This window comes from Thunnus maccoyii, chromosome 24 (genome assembly GCF_910596095.1).
Source record: "Thunnus maccoyii chromosome 24, fThuMac1.1, whole genome shotgun sequence".
NCBI classification, from domain to species: Eukaryota; Metazoa; Chordata; class Actinopteri; order Scombriformes; family Scombridae; genus Thunnus; species Thunnus maccoyii.
This window is the reverse complement of record NC_056556.1, coordinates 6542798-6564277: the sequence shown is the minus strand read 5'-3', so window position 1 is coordinate 6564277 and position 21480 is coordinate 6542798. Positions and strand designations below refer to the sequence as shown.

At 40.5% G+C, this 21480-nt stretch overlaps 1 long non-coding RNA gene across 15 annotated transcripts in view; it reads left to right on the top strand.

The window, feature by feature from the left end:
• Nucleotides 1–1020: 1020 nt before the first annotated feature.
• Nucleotides 1021–21480, top strand: part of LOC121892048 — a 183885-nt gene continuing 163425 nt past the window's right edge. For 4 of the 15 annotated variants that reach the window (XR_006094277.1, XR_006094273.1, XR_006094266.1 and 1 more), the window contains exons 1-5: nt 1022–1271; nt 8338–8466; nt 11251–11402; nt 11659–11727; nt 11994–12095. This is a non-coding gene — a long non-coding RNA (uncharacterized LOC121892048). The other 11 variants (XR_006094278.1, XR_006094271.1, XR_006094274.1 and 8 more) reach the window with 11 other exon arrangements.

Genomic DNA, 21480 nt, shown 5'->3' with positions numbered 1-21480 from the left:
TATTATTATCTGTTATATTAATACACCAGTTTTCACTTAAAGCAGAATTAACGTTTTGACCAGTGGGAAAAGCTAGACACAAGGTTGACATATTGTCACCTGAATGAGTTGGCAAACAATTTCCTATTTACACAGCTACAGTAGCACATTCATTTGGAGTTGTGTTTGTGTCCACCTGATAAATGTAAGTCGAATATTCACTCTCCTTTTTAGCTCTTTTAGTGTAGCTCCAACTCCCGAGGGAAATATATATTCCCTTTTAGCTGTTAAATGCTAGTTGGCTAGTTGCTAACTTTGTCGGCTCTTTGGTGCTGCGCAGGTAGTGTGAAGTGGATTTATAAGAGCTTTTTTTTAACTGAATCCTATAAAAAAACAAGGTATTTATCATGTCAGAGCAGTTTCAACTGTTTTAATTTGATATTTTTATGATTTGATATTAACTGGATATGTGATTAAATCGAATATAGCTGCGTTTCAACCGCAAGAGCTAAGAACTGTATAGGGTTACTGTAGTTAACATTAAAATTAGCGCAATATTTCCTCTTAATTCAGCAGTCTGGATTATTATCATGAACATAAAAAAAAACAGACATAAGGTCTTATTTATTGGTAAATGTAAATAGCTATGTATATAGTAAAAGGTTGGCTGCTTTATATCTATCAGCAAATAACATTTGCCAGTAAGCACATGCTTGGTGAGTTAACATATTATCTAGTGTTCTCATCATTTTCATAACTTGTATAGCAAATTAGGAGTTCCATTCATTTTCATTTAGCTTTGTTGTTAATACAGTCATCAGAGAGAGAGACAGACAGACAGAGAAAGCCCAGGCCAGACAGGGAAAGAAAAGAGGAGTGAACAGGTAAGAATTTGCACTATGAGCTGTAATGTTACCTCAAAGAGCACATCCTTCTGATATGAGCATTGTTTTAAACCAATTTCTCCCATTGTTCATGCTAAGTGCATGAACAGAGTGGCCTTTTTTTAAGTTAAAGTGTATCACTTAGTGGTTGTCAATACAGATTTCAGAGGGAGACAGGCCTGTGTGCTGTAATGTTATCCCATTGAGCACATCATTATGATGTAATTGTTAAAAAAGAATTTCTCCCACGTGCAAGACCAAAACTAGACATAGTGTATGTGGTTGTCAGTAACAATGTGATACATAGTGGTTGTTCACACAGGCGTCAGAGAGAGATAGAGGCAGACAGAGAGAGAAAGAGAGCAACAGAGCCCAGTCCAGGCAGAGAGAGGAGAAAGAGGTGACCAGGTAAGCATTTCAACTGTGAGCTGCAATGTTATCTTATAGAGCCACAATATGGTTGTCAGGGACAGTATGTTACATAACGGTTGTTCACACAGACATCAGAGAGAGAGAGAGACAGACAAAGAGAGAGAGTGACAGAGCCCAAGCCAAGCAGAGAGCACCAGTGATATTTGGAATTTAACTGTTTAAAAGGGAAAATGCTGTGATTGTACTGATAATGTTATTGTGTTCAAGAAAGTACTAGATAGTCATAGTATATTGTGTAGAATGGCAGGAAACGCAATGAAAAAGTATTACGTTTTCTTGGGGAGGACCTCCAGACCCTCTGCCAGATTTATATCGCCACCACTTTCCAAATCAAATCTACACGCTTGTTTATGGGATCTCTAGTGGTGCCACTGAATATTCAAACCTAATCTGAATCCAAAAGTTTAGCCTAGTGGTTCTCAAACTTTTTCAAGGACCCCTAACTGATGCAAATTAGACCACAGACCCCCATTTGATAAGATTTTGCCCCAGGGTCCCCTATCTGATACCATTTTTGCTTTTAGATGTTTTATTACAGAAAGTGTGTGAAACCCATGACTGAAATCATACACTCTGTCATTGTGTTACGAATGGATGGAGTTATAGTGAAAATAAATTATTCCCCTCTTTGCTGGGGACACTCTGGAGCTCCCCCAAGGACCCCTGGAAGTCCCTGGACCCCACTTTGAGAACCACTGGTTTAATCTATCAGAAGTTTTCTATTCATGAAAATGGACAGAAATCACAGCGCAGCAATGAAAAGGTAAGTTTTCAGTGTAGCTAATTACTTCTAAAAGAAACTTTCATAACTTTTAACACTAGTGGCTGTTTGCCACACTTCCTTTTCTTTAGTTTATACTCTCCCTCTGCCTCCTCTCCCTCCTCTCTCTCTCAGCGAGGAATGAAATCATCTGAGTTGTGTCCGCAGAGAATAATCAGACTCATGTTTGTATACATTTCAGAGAGCGTGCCTGGCTGTGCATGTTTCATAGCTCGTTGGTTTTCCTTCCTCATGTTGTTATATGAGTCATTGCTGTTCTGGTGCAGTAAGATGTCTTGTGTGTTGCAAGTGGGTATGTGGGCACTTTGGTAAATCTAATAGGGGAAGGTTGCTAATTCAAATCTGTTGAGCTTCCCTTTAATTAAGCAGAGCATCTCCAAGTGGAAAGGATTGTGGTTGGATTGCTTGCAGGTGTGAACTCACACTGGAAAAAGTTCAGTTTGACTTTCCCTGGATAAATAAAGGTTAAAAAGAAGAGGTACTGTAATGTGGCTGCGTGTGTTTGTATCTGTATGTGTGTGTGTGTGTGTGTACTTGTCTGTTTGAAGAGCTGCACCTTTGAAGGCGGCGTGCCTGTGAGCTGTCAGTGGGTCCCGGGATGGGGAGGCGGCGGCGGCGGTGGCGGCGGTGGTGGTGGTGAGGTTAAGTGCAGCTTTTACACGCACACAGCAAGGCAGGGGAAGAGGGCAGTGGTGGCGGCCCGGTGCCTAGGATGAACTGATGCCTGGGTAAATCTGTGTGTGTGTGTTTGTGTGTGTGTGTGTGGAGAGGTGACTGGGGTCATAGCCAGCAGCAAGGTTAATGCAGAAATCCTTTCACACACAGACACCATGCTTTCTCTTTGTCTTTCTGTCTCAAAGAGGTAGATGTTAAGGCATACAGACACACACACACACACGTGCACACCATACAGTAGGTTCAAAGCCTGAATCTTTTATTTGAAGTGAAGGCCACATACCAGACGTCATTAGACTGGACATTTGGTTTTCACACTAGCGTGCAGCCTCTGTTACTTCAAAACTTTACACTAACTGATAGTGTACATTTTTATCACTTATTGGAAACGTAAAAAGAAAAGATGGCAGCGCTTTCATGCTAAGGAAATGAATAAATGTATCATATTGTGTTTTCAATGTCCTGATGTCTATATCTCTTTTTACATTCCAATACGATGCACAAAAGATGATCAAAACAGTCTTCCTTTGAGCATTTCATTGCACTGCGAGTTACTGTACGTGACAGAAAATCATAAACTGATTGTAGCATCTCATCAACATGCAACATTTTGTCATGACGTTATAAGAAGGATAGATGTTCAGAGTGTGTGGTGGGATCGTCTAACGGCGTACAACAGGGGATCCTTCAGGAAATGATTTCCATCATCCCCTCTTGTTGTTGTTGTTAACAACCTATTTGTTGTGAAGTCCGCACAACAGCTCAGAGATGACACATCTTGATTGTCCCTATGATTTGTGATATCATCACTATCAATGTCTCATCCTGCACCCTGTTTTTTTTTTTTCCTCTCTCTCTCTCTCTCTCTCTCTCTCTCTCTCTCTCGTTCCATCTGTGGATGTATGTTGTGTTGTGGGTGTGTCTGAGAGTTGCTTTGAAAGACGACGCTAAACGCAACTGTTGGTGATACGCCTCGCATCTCTGGATCATATGTCTGAAGATCGTATTGCATCGGTTTACACTGGTGAACTCTGACACAAGACTTTATGCTGTTAACTGATTCCAAACCGTCTTTACCGACTGCTGACTGTTGAGGGAACAGACCTGCAGAGTCCAGAATGGTGTCTGCTATTATTTTAGATAACCCAGCTATGCTGGAGTATAAACTTCTGCACAAAAAGATGCAGCAGGAATCTTTAGATTTGTTTTTTTTTTGGTATACAGACAGGAAAACGCAGGGAGATAGATGGCTAACTTCCAATGAAGGTCCCTAGCTGCTTGGCACTCTATAATGTGTTCACTTACTGTCTGGTTAGTGCAAGTCACCAAGCTTCCAACGCCTCCTATTTTGCTTTGACGCTTTCTTTTTGACTTATTCCTTTAGTATCAAAAGTCTTCTTTCCCCGTTTATCTCTGATATTCAACAGTCAACCTGTTCTGACACTCAAAAGTCACCTTTTCACAACAGGAAAACAAAATGGACAAAATAAAAACGCTGATAACAACACCTCACCGGTAAAAAAAAGCTGATGGATTACACTGAACAGATAAACAATATAACATAGCAGTGTGCATGGATGGATTAATTTACATCTCCCCTACTTCGTGCCATGTACTTCATTAAAGAACATCAAACGTCAAAGTCTCTCAAAGAGCTGTGAAGAAGGAATTAGAGTTAACAGTTCTGTATAACAACACCGGTCAAAAATGATGTCAGGGATGAGATGTCAGTTGTTAAAGTCCTAATGATGATACTTAAACCACAGTTAGTAGCACCCTTATGTATATTGTCAAAGAAGGAAATCATACTTTTATTCAGCTGAATGCATATTTTATACCATCCCTATAATTTTAGTTCTTTATTAAACACCTTTTGGGTGCATCATGCTACTGCAATTATTTTTAACCTGTTTGCTACACACATGCTGTTACATGTCACACTTGTGTTTTTAATGCTCCACATGTTATCTCCTGCATGCCGACAAAGGAAAAAAAAAAGCCCTTTTGCTTACCTCAGAACACTTATAACGTACTCAGATATATTTCAGCCTGAAGGTCAACAGAAAACAAAATTTCACACCTACAACGGTTCTTAAACAGCTTCTATGATTGCAAAACATCAAGGGATATGCAAAAGAAGTTGCTGTTGAAGTGAGGATTGGTTAATAAAGATATTTTCTAATATGTATGAATCTAAAATCTTAACAAAGGAGAAACAATAAAGACACTAAACAGCCGTGATGCAGTGAGCATTTTTTAAAAGCTGCTACAACCTTGGCCTTTATGTTTCTTGTTTAGACAGTGCTTTTAGTATGATTTGTGTCCTTTATGGATGTTCTTTTCAAGGAGATCAATCTCCCCACAAAGCCCTTTTATTTAGCCATTCGCCAGGATTATGAAAAATGTATTAATTAAAATAAAAGCCTTCTTGACGGCATCACGTCACTAAAACAGATCAAAATAAAATATTTATTGGTGACACTGAGCTTTTTTTTTTGCTAAAGATAAAGTTGATCTGCCTAACATTGATCGCTGGCAAAAAAAAAAAAAATCCAAACAAACAGCTAAAGTTTGTGAGTTATGATGGAAGTCTTGATAGCACTTGTATCATCAATCAGTAAACAGATGGTTTTCCTCTCTGTCGCTGGCTGGATAGCTAGCAGAACAGTCGGTTGATGAGACAATGACATATTGGCATCAAGACGAGCTTTCGGCACTGACTCGGCGTCCAGGTGCGGCTCAGATTGGTGTTTTCTGTGTCCACACTTATGTTTTTCTCACCTGTTTTATATTCTCAAGGCTGAAATCTTGTTCATCTGTCATCTTTGCTCTTTTTTTGATGAGCAATTTAAGAGAGATTCAACTCTAGCATGAGGAAAAAGAAAAGAATCTAACCTTTATGATAGACCACATACGCAACATCTCCCAAATCCAACAAGTTTACTTAGAGCGCCAACAAGCCCTCGTCTCATTTACAATGATTGATTAACGTTACAATTAAAATTCCTGGCTGAGATTGTTTTGATTAATATTCCCTTCTTGTCTTGAGGTTCCAAACCACCCATGATGACATGGAAATAAATAAACACGCACCGGAGCACTGGCAGAATTCTCAGAGAGACGAGCAACATCTACCCAGGATCTTTGGCGGGAGAGAGAGAGAGAGAGAGAGAGAGACAGAAAGAAAAGAGGGGGGAGAGAGAGTGAGAGGAGGGAGCACTTCCCATATTTCTGCCGCTGATTGACAAGGCTGACATATGGAATAGTTCACCTATTCCCCAGTGACAGGAAGATGGGGGAGAGCGCAGGGAGAGGCGGGTAAACTTGCCTGCGAGGCTGAGCGGAATTTTTTTTTTTTTTTTTTTTTTTTTTTTTTTTTTTTTAGATTCAGCGCTTCTGATCAAAAGGACTCATATCTCCCCTACTAAATTTAGCACCAGTGGCAATTAGTGGCGGAGTCACACAGCCACTCCAGGAGCAGCTGACAAATGGTACCTTAACAAGTCGGAGATGTACGCCGCAGTTTGATGGATTTGTGTGTGTACAGCTGAGGGGAACTTACCAGAGTGTTTTTCTTTCTGTGTGCATGGTATGTGCATGTGATACACATACTAGGGATATATGTGTGTGTGTGTGTGTGTGTGTGTGTGTGCAGTCGGCTGATCAGCTTCAGCTTGTGTTGGTTAGTGAACTTCAGACAGGCTGTGCAGCTAAAACATTAGATAAGGTTTTTTATCATTTGCTGTTTTATATCATTGTAAATTGGATTTTTTTTTAGTCTCTGGGATATTTTGATGGGCATTTTTCAGCATTTTCTGACTTTTTAGAGGGTAAACGATTCATCAGTAACTCGGAAAAACATATTATCGTTGTGTGTCAAAATTATTTTTTGACACTAATTAAAATCATCGTTCCTTACAGCACTAGTTCTTATAAAAGATGAACTTATTCTCACGTTGGCCAGTTTGTAAAACTGTAACTGCCAAAATATAGCAGGGAGGTTACTTCTATACAAGCTAGTAAACCATTTAAAAAAACAATCTGTAGTAAATCTACAAAATGACAAATGTTTGATTCCTCTTTATCACTGTATCCTCATTTATATGATCTGCATCTTGGCATAACTGGGCCGAACTCACTGCTAGCCGGATTTCCTACCTGGAAATGACAAGTTTGTTGAATTTATTGTTTAACTCAAACTTTTATCAAAGCTCTGACATATCAGACTTAGCAGTAATAAGCGTCTGAAAAGTATACAAATATGGCTTCCACACAACAGCTGAAAACTCAGATTAAAAGCTATTTAATGCAAATTTATCCTGAAACATCCAACTCTGCCTGTTATGAAACTCAACAACGGGTAACTCTTTGTGCTAATCAGACTCAATGTTGGTAACACTGTTGTTCAGCATGAACACTTGCAAGTTAACTGTCTGTACTTTTCTGTATGATGTGGACGTTGCTTATGGTCAATGGAATACTTTTCAGATGAGCTTTAACCTATGAGGACTGAAATATGATTCACTTGTGACTCATGCTGTACTGTAATCATCAGACACTGTGAAAAACAGGTCAAATGAAATGATTATATTCATGCATCTGCACTTTAAATGCTTATTAAATACAGTGTATATATATATATATATATATATATACATATAGGACCTGAGCCAACAGGTGCACACCTGCATTGTCACTATGACAACAAGCATCATCATTAGAGCGAATGATTCTACTGTCCAAACAAAAATGTGGATACTCTGCCTTTTACAAGATGAGATGAGAAAAACAAAGAAGCAGAAGGAACGAATGAAGGACAGACAGACAAACACGCCGAGAGACAGACGGCGTGACATCTTGGCTCGTTTGAGTCACTTCCCAGTTGACGCAGAAACAGGATGATATCAACAAAGCAACATTTCCTGTAAATTAACACGACGAAAACCAGAAAAGCAGGATGTAAACAACACCGTAGTAATGTATTTTCATCATATAAGTGCGTCTTTGCATTTGTTATCTATGAAATGAAACTGTGTTTATGCATCTATTATTTACCTTAAGCCTTAAAGAGGCTGTTAAAGCTTTTAAAGGATTGTTCTGTGCTGCTGCTGCGTGAAGTGAAGTCGATGAACTGCCCTTACATCATCCTCACTTACCCAGGAGAGTCTGTTGTCTGTTAGATGCACACGCACACACACACACACACACACACACACAAACACATTCGCACACACACTCCTCACATGGCTAGCCAACCTCCTGAGAGAGAAGGCAGCTAACCGTCTCAGTAGAGGAAATGAGCTATCTGCTCCACTTCTCTCTGAGACACACACACTTTCCTCTGCACACACACACACACACACAAGCACACAAGCAGCTCCCCCTGACATTTTTAGACTCTCTCTACTCCTTGCAGATCTTCTGTTTATTTGTATCTGATCGTGAATACATGCATGCACATCTGGTTGTGTGCGCAGGCTTGTGTGTGTTTGTTTGCGTGTGTTTTTAGACGTGTGTGTGTGCGTGCGTGTAAGCATACCGAGCGGTGAGTGAGTTTGACCTTAAGCTTCTCCTCCCTCTTTACAGTGCCAGCTCTTGTGTACGTTTTCTGGGCCTCCAAGATATGAGAGGGGAAAATATCTGCCGACAGCCCATCACAGTTCACGGCTCTTTGTTTATCCATTAATAATTGAGCATAGCTGAAGACAATACAAGGTGTGTGTTTGCGTATGTGTGTGTGTGTGTGTTTTTTTTTTTTTGCTGAGGGTTGGAGGTGGGATGGAGAAGGGTGTCACTGAGGGAATTTATGCCTCGTATCGCAGTTTGGGCTAAACTGCAGGTTTTCTCTCTGAAGTGTGTCCGTAAGGCAGAGAGAGAGAGAGAGAGAGAGAGAGTATGTGTACATCTGTGCAGCTTCTTTGTAATTGCTGTTATCTCTGTCTGTCAAATACATGTATGTCAAAATAAAGCATTTAAATATTTTTATATTTCCCTCTAACATGTTTTTTTGATGCCTAACTTTAGGGCATTTATATAAAATTACCCCATCAGATGTGATTTAGGACCAGCTAACCCCTCCCTGTGCATCAGTCAGCAGACGTGTGTGTGTTTAGATATATAGATATATTTGCTTGTGAACGTGTTGCCTATTTACACATCCAGCAGATACGGAGTGATGTTATTCGGAGTTGTGTTTTTTCAGAGCTTTTTTGCTGTAAACAGCTGACTGCTGCGTCTAAAAATCAGACTGATGAGAGTGAATCAAAACTATAAGGTTGAGGGTTGTAAAGCCAAAACTAATTAGTTAAAATACACTAATATACTCAGTATAGGAAGTGCAGAGTCAGGTGATAATTCTGTGTTTTCATCACTATGAGCGACTCCTGTCACACATTTGACCCATTATTAACATAAAAATATTGATGATTAATACTTAAAGATCATTTGTATCTAATATTATAATTGTTATAATATATATTTATATATTTTTTTTAACACAAAAAATGTAAACACCTGGTTAGAGATTCCTAAAATTACACCTCTTCCTTCTCCTTCATTGAAATTCAGTATCTATGAATATGCAAATATTTTTACTGTCTTACTTCTGTAAAGTCCGTTCTCACTGTATATGCACTGGAGTTTCCAAATTTCCATATCACTCTTGTGTAAATTGTATACTGGATTACGATTGGCTCCACACTAGTTGTGATGTCACAAATCGGGCTCGTAGGTGTACACACCTTGAACTCTGATTTAATCATTCTGCACATTGACGCTCAAACATCTCACTGAAGGAACAATAAGTAAAACAAAAATTTTGAGTGGAAGGGGACTTTAAATTTCTCAGTTTCTTCAAATCTCTGAATGATTTGATTCGTTAGGCAGTACCCACATATTCCATCTCACTCAGATATACATGATAAAGATGCTTGAATTGCCATTTCTCTCTCTCTCTCTCTCTCTCTCTCTCTCTCTCTCATCTCTGTGCATGCATGTGTTGCTGTGGATATGTAATAACTGTGATTGGTTAAGTTTAGATAAATAGAAAAATAACTGGTGCACTTAAACCTCTGTTTTCATCCTTTACTCCTATAATCCATTCCTCTGAGACAACCAATGAGAGGTCAGCAATCCTTTTAAAGCAATTGTTAGACAGTTTTTTTTTGCAAGGCTTGAAAAATCTGCAAACTCCATTGCAAACCATTTGGGAAACAATTAAGAAGTGTTTATTTTCCTTTCTTCTAGACTCTCTTCCCCATGTCCCCACCTCACCCTACAGAAAGTGATTACAATAGTACAGTAGGATGTTCCCGTAGTGCTGCCATCACTATTTGCCTTTAGAAAGTCCAAGCTTGAGTTGATTTACTATTTTGAGTTCACATCTAAACCGGGGTTTGTCTTTACCTCTCACTCCCTCCTCTAATTATGTGGGCCTTTTAGACATTTTTCCCCACGGAGCGCTCGCTGCCAGAACAAAGTCGGAAATTGTTTCCCCCTCGGAGGTGGCCCTTGAGTGAGAGTCTCCCAACGTCTCTGCGCGCAGAGAGGCGAAGACTCCAGTCCTCTGGGGGCTTTCAACAAAAATAAGTCATACAAGCGGTTGGCTCAGACAGGAAGAGAATTTACAGAACAGTAAAAAAAAAAAAAAAAAAATGGACAGACAGAAAGGATTGTGTAATGTAAGAGTCACTGCTGCTGCACTGTTAGTTTTCAGGGATGTCACTACTCCATATGTCTCATCGGGTCAGATGGGAAAGTTTCTTAGCAAATTGTAGAGAAAAAAATTCTCTCTGGAGCTACATAAAGCATTTTGGTCAAATCTCCCCCTGTTTTCTGACAAGCAGGTAAAGAATTGATTAGCATACTGTAGCACACTTAGCTTGAGAACATGCAGCAAATTCCAACATGGCACATCCTGTAACGCCTCCGTGTAGAGGATGAAGACGCTGCACGAGTCCCATTTTTACTACATGCTTGTGGGACCTCTGCTGCATTCCCATGTGGATTATTTTTTGCAAAAGTCACATTTAACTCTCTTTTTAGGCACAAACGGTATTTTTTTACATCATGCCCAAATGTGAGATACGCATGAAGAAGGAACTTTATTTACTTCAACATCTCTACAGGCATATATGCATGGAATATAAAGTTTACCTGTTGAAGACCTACCCTCACTTGGATGTCAGCAAGACTTTAAGGGACCGAGCAAGTCAGAGACAAGTTTTATTTAACCAAACTTAAATGTCAGTCAGAAAAAAAACACATTAATAGTTGAAAGAATAGCAAAAGAACATAGCTTTTTTAGCTTTAAATCTGAAGCTTAAAACAGAAAATGAGCTACAAGTGTGAATCCTGGGCCCAACAAAGAGGAGCACAAGAAGGGGTGGTTGTGTATACATTACATTATACTCAATTAAAGGGACAATATTAACTTAAGCAATATATTGTTTGTCAGTTTGATCTACAATATTACTTTGTTCTGTGTTCTTTACTCAACAGAATCCATGTTGAACAAGTTAAATTACAGCTGTAAGTTTTGAGCTCCCCCGCGAATCCTGATCAAGTGGTACTGACCGGTGACCCCACCTGTAGAATACAGGAAGTGTGAAGCATGTGCTGAAAATGTCAAGTCCTTACTAATGATAAACAAAGTGAGTATCTTATTGATTAACTATATGACTACTGTGAATGCTGACATCACCAAATGATAAAACGGAGGGAAAATGGGAAGATATAAGGAGCTCAACTGGAGACACATTTGATCGAGCCTTCACAAAGACTAATATTGATATCTTTTATTTCTTTTACATCTTAATTTCATTCAGCGTGAGAGAGGCGGAACCTAAAATTGTGAAAAGATTGAGAAAGATTTCAAGGCTGTGAAGTTCGTCTTCTCTCTTTTTACAGCTACTGTTGAAGTGTTACATGTCTTGCTACAATGGAGCTGCGGAGTGTGTCAACATACAGTATGTGTGTGTAAGTATCAGTGCTGTCAGTAACATAACACAAATATACAGTATGTTACAGTAATTATGATGTAGAAAGATGTTCTGTTGAAAAGAATAATGCATCCTTCTATCAGAAATATGTTTCAATAAGGTTTGTACATATTGTCTGAGCCTTTCCTCAAACATCATGCTTGCATTTATTGTAATGTAATGTCATTTTTCTGTTGGTCTAGCTTATATTTTGCTCTATTTGTTTATATTCACCATCCAATTCACTGTCTCTCTTTTCTCTAGCTGCTTCTGCAACTGCTGTCTCTCTACGTCCATCATGAAGTCCACCCTCCTGCACGCCAACAGACAGCCGCACAATCTGTGGATACCACTTCCTTTGATATGGTAAAGCAATATTGTACTTCATCTCTCTTTTTATTTGCCCATTTGTGAAGGAGATGCCATTAGCAGTGTATTATGCTCCTCTGGCGAGGAAAAAATATCTCCAAAAGGAGAGTCGGCGGCTGCCCGCATCCTGCAACGCCTCATTAGTGCATTGCCTTCGAACAAACGTATCAACAATGTTCTGAGCTAATAAGCTTTTATATTCCCAGGCTATATGATGTAGAAAGAGGCAGAGCTGAAGGTCACGGGTGCGTTTGAACGCAGCAAGTGGCTCCGTGAGGGAATGATTTATCTGGAATTATTGCTGTGCTTTGCTCCAGAGAGTTGGCTATTGATGTGTGCGCTTGAAATGGCTTCTTCAAGAGGGAGATAGGGAGAGAGCTTCAGTGGTGACACACACACACACACAGCTTCGCTATCATCAACCGGACACAGGCCTCCTCTCTCCGCGCTTCATTTCACTCAACCTGTCATCTGTTTCATAGTATGTGTGGAGCTTTCGGTGGCAAGACAACATATAGGTTTGAGAAAACCCTGTCACCAATGCTTTGTGGGGGTTGACTTCTGAAATAGTCAGTATGGACTTTTAAGGTGAAATATCATTCTTTTTGTTATTTTCTGTTATTTTTATACTGTTATGATGAATGTTTATGTTAAACATGGTTAAAGGTCCAAAACCTGAGGTGAACGTATGTAAAAATGCTTCATCTAAGTCAATATCCAGGGCTTCAGCCTGCTCTGAACGCTTTGTTTGCAAAGTTACCTCCGCTTCCTCCTCGTGATGACATAAAATGGTTTGCGCATGCCTTCACATGGCCGTCCGCACTGTAGTGTTTGTTGCTAAGGTTGTTCCATGGGTTGTTCACGTTGTCCACTTGCGTATTTCAGATTGAATTTGGGCTTGAACATATACAGAAGTATTTTAGAAGTTTCCATTGCAAGTAAAGAGTGAGATAAAGAAGTGAAATTCTACTACTGCTGTTTGTTTACGTTGCCTCTGGAGACACTGGGAGTCTGCAGAGATGCAGTGGGCTCATCAGGAGGGGGGGCCCTAAAGGGACAGGAGCTAAAGCGGCCTGTTTCAGACAGAGGCTGAACTGAGGGGCGGCATAAAACGCCAGTTTAAGATAAATAAGGAGTTTTTGAACTGTAAATCATGCAAAGATATTCCAGTACAGCCCTAGAATATAAATATAGACACAAGCCTCCTTCATGGTAAATGTGGCATTTCTTGGTACTTTTTGTTGTTTGGTGATGTACTTTTTGTGTTTCTGTGGTGAACTACCCAAATGTAGACGATGTCACATTGAGATGTATCCTGGACAACTACAATGTGGTATTTTTTTAGCTATCAAAAGCACCAATAGTAAAGATCTGTTTTAGATCTCATCTCCTCAGAGTTAAAGAGTAAGGATGTATTTCAAAATCCACTGTTCCCACTGATGTTTAACAATCATAAAGGCTTTAATCCAGCATGGAGGAGGCAGAGTCTCTCCATCAGCTGTCCGTAATTCAGTTCAGCCACAACACATGTTGCATATTGACAGAGAGACGGATTTTTTTTTTTTTTTTTTTTTTTTTTTTGCAGTCTAGAAAAAAATGCTCTCCTTTTTGCTTTTTTTTTTTACCATCGCTATCGCTCTCTCCGCCTACACATTTAACCCCCAGCTGAATGCAACAAGGTTATGTCCCTTCTCTGGAAGTTGTTGAAAGGCATGCTGGAAAATGCAGAAAATCATTAACTGACATAGAAGTAGATATTTCACCAGGATGAGGAAAAATTCGGCACAATAAATGCAAATTGCTTTACAAAATAGGTCCTGGAATGCGTTCAACACACCCACAGATTAATGATATTTAATACGGAGCATTTTGCTCCCCCCTTTAAAACATTTTTGTATGTGGCCTGCATAAGTTCCTGCAAGCCTTACCTGCTGAATACAAGCTAATTGCGTAAAATATAAATGTCTAAATGCACGCGGCCCATGTGGATAGACATGGAGGCACTAACACACATAAACATAAAAACATACATACAGCTTCTCACTCCTCCCGTCCTGATCATTCAGAATCCACATTAAAATGCAATAACGAGCAAGGTAACAAACTAATTATCCCAATTAGCTCACTGTTCATGCAAGTGAGCTCGGTGTATCTGTTATCATCCTACTATTCCAAAGGCATCCTCTGGGGATTGCAGACAGCTCATGCACACACCACACAGTCATGACCACTTAGCCGCAAAACATCTGGCCACGCACGTTGGGACACCGAGATTTATTATTATTTTTTTTAATCCACTCTGTCTTTATAGTTTGAGATTTTTTTACCTCTGTGCTATCAGGAGCTCTGTTTTCTTGAAGTTGAGCTGGGCATTTTCCCCCCCTTGTGTTTATTTGAGTGTTTGAACGTGTAGTCCTGGTGGGATTCTGGGAGTCGGAGTACTGTCAGGTCTAATTGCCGTGTGGTGTTCGGTAGGGAGACGGGCCTGATTAGGGAGGAGGTGAGGGAAAACATCATGTCCCCACTCTCTTCTCTCACTGTCTCACCCATTTTCTGTCTCTCTAGCTCTCTTTTTCCCCCTCCTTTTCTCTCCTCTCTCTGACTCTCTACATGACTACACAGAATGATGGCAGTCCTGCATGGCTCATTAACTGGCAGAGAGAGACGGACAGACACAAAAGGATAGGAAAAGAGTGAGGGGATGTAGAGAGGGCCGCCCAGAGACTCCTCAAACACAGGTTACCACGGTGCTAGCCCGGCGTCTGTTGACTACATCAAAGCCTTTAGATGCCAGTTGAGGGGCAACACGAGCTACCAAATGAGTTAGGAATATAGAAGGATCAGGATAGAAGGAAGTGCAGGGAGGTACTAGCAAGGGACAAATGAGTTTATATGTTTTATTTCTCTGATTTTCTTTAAAACTGTGTTACTACCTCTGCTTTTTTGTCATGTAACTCAAAGCCTAATTTGAGAAATTTACGTCAGTGCTTGTACTGTAATTAGCTTGTCCTGCAGTCATGCTCATAGTCAGTGTGAAGTGTGAGCAATAACACCTGAAGCACTGTTTTATTGTACAGATCTTTTAAAAAAAGTGACATCAAATTTTTATGAATCATAAGACTTGCAGTAGTAGCAGCTTCAGTCGATTTTCTAAAATCACTAGTTGGTGCTGTGGGCAGTCGTTGGTTTGTAGTAGGATTTTTAGCCAGCATCAAAAGATTTACAGTAGTTAAATACAAATCATCAATGTTTGCATATAGTTACATTTATTACAGTTATATTAATACATATTATAGGTACATCTATTCTGGTGTGGCATCACAGCTCTTTGCTTGTCATCGTCACTGCAGGAGCTTCATTTAATAGTTTGAAAACTTACTATTGATTCTGATGCAACATTTCCAGAAGGTGTTTCACGACAAATGCATGTAAATGGGAAGCCATTGAATAGGCATGTAACCCCTGTCTCTGTAGTCGCTGCTGTGGTCAGTTTTGATCCGATTAAGACATTTTTCAGCATTTTTTTGTTTGCAAGACTGAAAGATAAAAGTAAAAATCTTTTGCTCGCAAATGTAAAAGCTTTTTATTAAATTTCTTACTACTTAAAATCATTTTTAAAGTTGTCTTACCAGTTACAGGTTGACAGTACATCCTAGATGACTGCAGTACAGAGAACAGAGGCGAGCACACAACTTCTGAGACTTGTTTTGGAGTGATTTGTACAAAATATCAATGGTCATTACAGATAATATGAAGCAATCGAGTTACAAAGTGGTGCCTCCAGTTCCAGGAGTAAAAATCCCATGAATTCTTTCCATAGTCAATGTTATGTGACTCACAGTTTGAGCACTTTTACAGCTTAGATCGTCATGAAACTCCTGCAGTTAAATCATCAGTACAAAAGATGAACAACTGTGTTGGAAAATATTTGGTTCTTTTGAGGAAAAAGTTGAAGGTACAAGACTGTGTATATAAAAAAATCAGTGTTAGGTTAACTCCCAAGGGGCTTTTCAGCAAGAAATAGCCAATCACGGGCTTAAAATTTGGTCATGTGTACTGCTAACAATGGCGGGAAGCTAAAGATTACGCTGTTGAGAAAACAGATTTTATAATCTGCAGCATGAATCAGTTCAGTTTTAATTTCTGAGTCACTTCAGAGCGAATTCTGAGTTTTGTTTACAGCTTTAACAATCAAGCATTTTGAATTCATTACTGCTCTGTTTACGCACTTACTCTTACTGGCTTCTTCTCTATAGCAACTGCAGCTAAGGCTCATGGGTATTTGATTTTTGGGCTTTTTTTTGCATGAAGATCATAGTGATTGATCACTTTTCATCTAATTTAGCTCCCTCACTCCGACTATTTTGCAATACAGTGTGACCAGTAAAAAATAACAGTCTTGAAACCCCCGAGAGGAGCCATTATTTTATATTCTATGCAGATGATACTGCACTGTTTTGTTCCACTGGTACTGATAGTGATCCATATTGAAAGGCTACTAATCGTTCTTCAATAGGCTTCAAGGTAAAGATGTTTTAGAGAGACAAGGCGGCTCTCTGTTCAGTGCTTTGTAAACCCCTTCCTGGATGAGAAGAGGTGAGAAAACCCACAAAGGTGATATCAGCACGCTTGTGAAATAATCATCACAAGATCTTTTCCTGTTCTGAGTCATGGGGTGAAGGATAACGAGAGACAAACACAGATGGAGAGGAGAACAAAGATGGATAGGAGCAAGAGAGGGATAAAAAAAAGAGAAAGAGCAAGGCTTCAGAGAGCAAGGGTGAAAGTCTAAATCTTTCATCCTCTCCCTGGGTTCAGAACGAGAGGAGAATTGTGGGTTGGATTATCGGCGCTAAGCCGCAGAAAGAGTTCAACTATAGCTCTTCTTCTATGTCCTGAAAACAGACAGACTATGTACCTGACTCACTGCCAGACAGAAAAATCTGCAATCATGACTCACTGGCCTCTGAATGGAGTTATTGTGGACTTGAGAGTCATTTAATTCGCCATTTAATTTCTTCCTTGAATAGAAGAATACTGTATCTATTTCTCCTGATCATCAACAGTGGTGGAAGCAACGATGACCTCAGTCAAACAAGCATTTGTACAAGAAAGACTTGCTTGATTTTGCCAGAACTCCTGTTTTTCTGTGCTGTTATCTGGGGACTATTCCATGAAGATTCAGTCTGGCTGCATATCTCTGCTCCTTCAGCCCCTTCATGTTGACGCTGGCCTGTTATTCAGTTGGGAGATTCGACACGAGTCCAGGAGAAAACACTTGAAACGCTATTAAGCCTGTAGTGGGCCTTGTGTGTGCCAGTTGTAAGCCTCCTCTTGTCAATACGACTGTAGGATGCACACAAGTGCACCGACTGGATGGAGAGGAAGGGAGAGGGAGATACTCTGCAAAAAATGCCTGTCCTAACAAGCCATTTCGTCACACGTTTGGTCCTGAAATCTGATTTTTTTCTTTAATCGAGTGAGAAATTGAGCCTATAATTTCACTTGTCTGCACTTCTTTTTTTTTTTGCAGGAATATGGCAATTTGATGAAACTTCTTGTGGAGTTCTTGTGGGTACAAGATTATCTTAAAAAGGCAAATGATCCAAAAATTTTTAAATATTCGTACTTGATTAAACATAATAAACCTAAATAAATGGAAGAAAGTGACATTTTCTCACCATAAAGGCATATCTCTTCACTTCTTTTAAGTAAAAACAGGCCTTTGAAACCCAATGCTGGATAACACACATACATGTGAGGATTGACATTTCTTGCAGTGGAGGGAGAGATCGAGTTAGAGAAGAGATTGCTTGTCAGGGCCCTGATTTCACTGTTCTCTGCTGATGACGATAATAATAACCATTCGCAGGAGTGGCAGCAAATGGGGAGGAGAGAGCATAGACGTCTTTTTTAAAGAGGCGTACACGCAGTTACTTTCTGCAATCAAAACACAGATTTCTGAAGACGAGTCAGGAACACAAAGCGCACACACACACACACACACACACACACAGAACAGGCCATAGATTGCGGTGCACACATCCTGTTGTTTGCCATCGACAGAGGATATTAGCCTGGTATTTGTGTACAGTAATCAGTAGGCCCTTGACGGACTAGTCTCTAGACAGAGACATCTGAGGAAAGATTGTCTGGTAATCAGGCTATGCGGTTTTAGGCGGGGGACTTGGGGAGTAAAACCTTATAACTCCAATTATAGCAATTGTTGTGTTTTAATGTTTTGAGGTGAAGCATCCTCAAATTTAAACCTGCCCAGTGCAGTCGGGGAAACCTTTAAACATTTATATGAAATCTGAAATATTTCGATATTTTCTGCATGACAGCAGTGATATACAGTTAACTGGAAGGTTGTATATACTGTGCTATAGTGTTTTTTTTTTTTCTCCTCTCTCTGTTCAGTCCATATGTCACCAATCATCATGTTGTCTAGTGAGGGGAAATAACATCCTGTTATTATCTGTCAAGCAGCAAAAAGTGTTGGTTTATACTTGTGTGTGTGTGTGTGTGTTTTCATGTCCAGTATGAGCATTTGTATATGAGTTCATGTCTGTACAGAAATGTGTGTGTGTATGCATAAACTGTGCACCACAAACTGTATGTAGCCTTCAGATACTTCTCTTGTCTCCAGCACCCTCCCTCTCTGCTCTTCATCCTCTCTTGATTTTTTTTTTTTCTTCTTCCCCCCCCCCCCCGTCTTGTCATATGCGTGATCACTCCCTCCTCCTCCTCTCCTCCTCACTCTGCATCCCTCTCCTCCCACTATTCCCCCTCGACGCTTTTAATCTTGGGTTGATGATACTTGGTGGAAGCACTTAAGTTTCTGTGCCAGGTGTCTCCCCGTGCTTAACATCCCGGGCTTAGCTCCTCATTCTGCCGCTGCCTCGCCTCTATGGCGTTTAATTAGTTTCAAAACCCGTGCGCATAAAGACCAGGCGTGTGCGCGTGGTACGAGCGCGTAGAACGGTATCCGCGAGCGGGAAAAAGCATCCTCGCGAGAGAGCGTTTCTGCTCTGCGTGCACAAATGCGGTCCGGCGAGCACGGGGCTGTGAAAAAGCACGAGCTCGACCCTCCATACGTGCTCACAACTGCTGTAGACTCGCTTGCTCATCAAGTTGACTTTTGAGACTCTCCGCTCTTTTGATTGGTCACTGTGAATACTGACCATGACCACTGATGGGCTGTTTGGTTTGATCACCGACACAGTCTCAGACAGGCAGTTGCCTGAGAGAATAAAGGGAAACATAGATGATGATGATATTTAGCGACTGATTCTCAGTTTTTTATCACTTACACTTATGAAAAAGTGTTAGACATCATAACAAAAGCCTTAACACTGTTTAAACCCACTTTTAGATATGTGAAACCTTTATTTTGCTTATGAAAACAGAAAAAAAGGGACGATTTCACTGATATTTTTCCATCCAGACCACATTAAACCAGGTCCAGATCAAAAACCACTATAGCTAGACTTGTCAAACGTAGACTAGATGACCAAGGAGACTCCAGAGTGTCATTAAAACAGTTTTTCACTGCATTTGTGCACACGGAGCAGAAATGCTCTCTCGCACGGACGGATGGTTTTCCACTCACGGATACTGTTATGTGCGTTCGTATCACGTGCATGCGCCTGGTGTTTATGTGCACTGGGTTTTGAAACTAATTCAACGCCATGCGCCTCCCTCCCCTGTCTCCTACACACACAAACACACACTTGTGTACATATAGCCGGAGAAGGTATACACAGGTACACATACAGATGTTCAGTATAGAGACTTGCATGCCTCTAAACTTGCAAACAGCAAGATTTTGCACACACATTCCCTAAAGTGATTAGTAATAGTCTTAGTATTATCCTAGTCTATAGACTTGACTTGACTTTTTGTTGTTTAAGTCTCATCTCTCTATATTTATGTCAGAAAATTTCCAAAAAATAAGTTAAATTCCTTTATTTACATTGTTGAAATAATCTTAATGTTGTACTGTCACATTTGTGACTTTACAGACTCAGTTACAGACAAAAAATACTTGATAAGGGTATTTCTACTGTAAGGGATACATCAGGATGTTGTTCAAAACTCATTCTTCTCCAAAAGCTCAGCTGCACATGTAGCATTTGTTGTAACTACTGTGTATTGTACATCAAATCCCTCAGCAGCTGTAACGCTCGCTGAGTCATATGGATCTTGATTAGCGTTGACTGTACAAAATACTGTTTACAGCTAACGTATCATATATATATCATTGAGTTTTCGGCAACGTGTGGAGAATTTGTGCGCTGAAAGAGTTTGCTTAGCGTCGCTTTGTTCTTTAAAGACAGAAGGCACGAGAGAGGCGGAAGGAGACGGAGGTATGAAAATGAGAGAGGAATAGAGAAGGCAAGGAGAGGCAGAAAGATAAAGAGAGAGATAGCTCTCATGTGTTTATGATATGTTTGTTTGTGTTGCCGCGGGGACCTCTTTTCTTCACCCCCCATTTCCTTTCCCTCTCTTCCTTTTTTTTTTTTTTTTTTTTTAGTCATCGTCTGAATATTTTTTCTCTCTCTCTCTGTCATGTATCTGCCGCCTGTCCAGGCAGCGCTCTCTGTTTCACTCTCGTCTGATGTCTCGTCTGATGTCTCAATTAAAATTAATGTGTTCAGTCTGCTCAGATAAAGAAGAAAGTGGAGTAAAAAGCCTTTCCAGGAACAATGGCAGCTTCTTGCATATTGGTAACCAATCCTTCCCTGTCTTGGCCCACGCTAGTGCTTCACAATATTGACAGCTCTAATGGCATAGCACAGCTCCTCTGAAGGAGTATGTTTTTTTTTTTTCTTCTGTAAGTTTTACTCCAGTTCTGAGGAAGTATCACAATCACCTTCCTCAGTGTGGGTTAATCAGACAGACAGAAGGAGGCGGGTTATGTGTGGTCATTCTGGGGAGTGGACGCACTCTGACCTTCCCTCCCCGTCCATGCTCCGTCCTCCTTCCCATGTTTCCTCGTCCTTGAGACGTCTTCATCCCCGGGCTTGGCGGTGGCGCTCCTCTGCCCCTTCATCAGGACAGAATGCTAGTGTCAGCACTGCCGTTCCCTTCCTCCTCCTCCCCCTCTTCCTTCCCCGCCCTCATCCACCTTTGCCTTTATCTGTCGCTTCTTCTAAAGATGCTCTCTCCATCTCCGGTACCCCAGGGGTCAAGCTGGTGGAAGAACAAGGGGGGAGGGAAAGGAATAGAAAGGGGGGGGAATGAAGGGAAAGGTGGGAAGGAAGGGGGGAAGGGAAAAAAAAAAAAGAAAGGAGGGAGGGGAGCACCTGACTTGAAGGCAGAAAGATAATTTCGGCCGGGCGGCTCTGTTTAAGGTTAAAGCCTGATTTGCATTTCAAAA